The sequence below is a fragment of the Podarcis raffonei genome, chromosome 12, assembly GCF_027172205.1.
Source record: "Podarcis raffonei isolate rPodRaf1 chromosome 12, rPodRaf1.pri, whole genome shotgun sequence".
Lineage (NCBI taxonomy): Eukaryota > Metazoa > Chordata > Lepidosauria > Squamata > Lacertidae > Podarcis > Podarcis raffonei.
The window spans coordinates 3708751-3711201 of record NC_070613.1 but is presented as its reverse complement, the minus strand read 5'-3'; positions in this window follow the sequence as shown (position 1 = coordinate 3711201).

Here is a 2451-nt window from a genome sequence, read left to right as displayed (position 1 = left end):
ATGGTCCATCCTGTTCACTACGTCCGTTTGCAGACGTAGAGTCTCCTCCAGCACCAGAATTCAAAGGCATCCATTCTTCAGCAATCAGCCTTCTTTATGGACGCGGGTGGCGCTGTGGGTTAAACCACAGAGCCTAGGACTTGCCGATCAGAAGGTCGGTGGTTCGAATCCCCACTATGGGGTGAGCTCCCGTTGCTCGGTCCCTGCTCCTACCCACCTAGCAGTTCGAAAGCACCTCAAAGTGCAAGTAGATAAATAGGTACCACTCTGGCGGGAAGGTAAACAGCGTTTCCGTGCGCTGCTCTGGTTCGCCAGAAGCGGCTTAGTCATGCTGGCCACATGACCCGGAAGCTGTACGCCAGCTCCCTCGGCCAGTAAAGCGAGATGAGTGCCGCAACCCCGGAGTCGGCCACGACTGGACCTAATGGTCAGAGGTCCCTTTACCTTTACCTTTATGGTCCAGCTCTCACTTCCATTCATGTGTATAGTTTATAATAATTGGAGTTATTGTAAGTTACCAAGGAAATGCAGGTCATCGTTTCAATAATTCATTTGCAGTTTATGAAGCATTTCTGTATCCTTCTGCTGTGCTGAAGAATTCTACAAAACAGTGGGTATATTCAGAATCACTGTTCACTACATCCGTTTGCGGACCACTTCGGCAGCGTTGAACGGCATAAAACAAATCTTTACAGCTTGTTTTCTCCAGATAAGAATCTGACCCATTGCTTCTTTCAGAGACTTGCATAGTCTACAAAGACTTTCAGAGACTTATAAGACTTATGTTTATTTGGTTCTATGTTTTCAAGAGATTCCGTCAAGGGTGCACATTTAGTGACTTTCAGAGATTTATAAGATTTCTGTTTATTTGGTTTCTCATATTGTTCAATGTTCCGTATAGACTATATAAAGAGTTTATATTGATATTGCATTGTTGTACTTGGTCACCGTGTTGCCTTGGATATTACTGATAATTGTTTGCAACACAGGAGTTTTATTGTTTGGTTACTTACTGAACATAAGATGAGCCTGCTGGATCAAGCCAATGGACCCATCTAGTCCAGCATCGTGTTCTCACAGTGGCCAACCTATGAGAAACCAGCAAACAGCTCCCCTCCTGTTCTTTCCAGCAACAAGTATTCAGAAACATTTATGCCTCCAACTGTAAAGGCAGGGCATAGCCATCCAGAGTTGTTGTTGTTTAGCCGTTTAGTATGTCCAGCTCTTCATGACCCCCTGGACCAGAGCACACCAGGCACTCCTGTCTTCCACTGCCTCCCGCAGTGTGGTCAAACTCATGCTGGTAGCCTCAAGAACACCATCCAACCATCTCATCCTCTGTCGCCCCCTTCTCCTTGTGCCCTCCATCTTTCCCAACATCAGGGTCTTTTCCAGGGAGTCTTCTCTTCTCCTGAGGTGGCCAAAGTCTTGGAGCCTCAGCTTCAGGATCTGTCCTTCCAGTGAGCACTCAGGGCTGATTTCCTTCAGAAGGGATAGGTTTGATCTTCTTGCAGCCCATGGGACTCTCAAGAGTCTCCTCCAGCACCAGAATTCAAAAGCACCCATTCTTCGGCGATCAGCCTTCTTGATGGTCCAGCTCTCTCTTCCATACATCACTACTGGGAAAACCAGAGCTTTAACTATATGGACCTTTGTTGGCAAGGCGATGTCATCCAGGGTAGCAGCCATCAATAGCTCTGTCCTCCCTGAAAATGAGATCCTTCCAAAAAAGGAACATAGGAAGCTGCCTTATCTGAATTACAATTTGTAAAGCACATAACACTCTTCCAAACGGAACAGAACAGTGCAGGATGAGAACATGGCCACGATTCTGCTTTTAGCCTTGTACTGGCCTTGGCCGAGTGAGTCAGCCTTAGGTGACAGACAGACACAACACATAGATATAATTCTCACATGGGGCTGTAAGATTTGCATGGCCACAAGCATGGGGTTCCGAATGGGGACTGTTTGCTTTAAAAAATACGTATAACCAGCTTTTGCAATATGATTGACAGAGCTGGAACAAAGGACTTTCTGATGTAAAGCGTGGGAAAACACCGACTTTCTATAAACACAAAAAGAAAGAGAAAATTGCTGCAAGGTAATGGCTAGGTGGCAGGCCACCGCAGTGGATAGGAATAGAATGAGTAGCAGTTGCTCCAGTAAACATGTTGAAAAAGGAGAGGGGTGGGTATGTTAAGTTGTAAAAGAGCATTGGGGGGAAATCAATAAATCTGCAATGCAAGAAATTGGGTATGAAGTCCTGAAAAACCTTATATGGAAGGTTCAGTGAGAAAAGATAGGAAGCCAATTTCATAAATGGTAACTTGCAGTGAGGTTGCTGTACTGTATTCGTTTGTGTATTCATTGAATTTATCTCTCGCCTTTTTCTCCAAGGAGCTCAGCGAAGCAGACATGATGGTTCTCCCGCTTCCTCCTTTAATCTCCCAA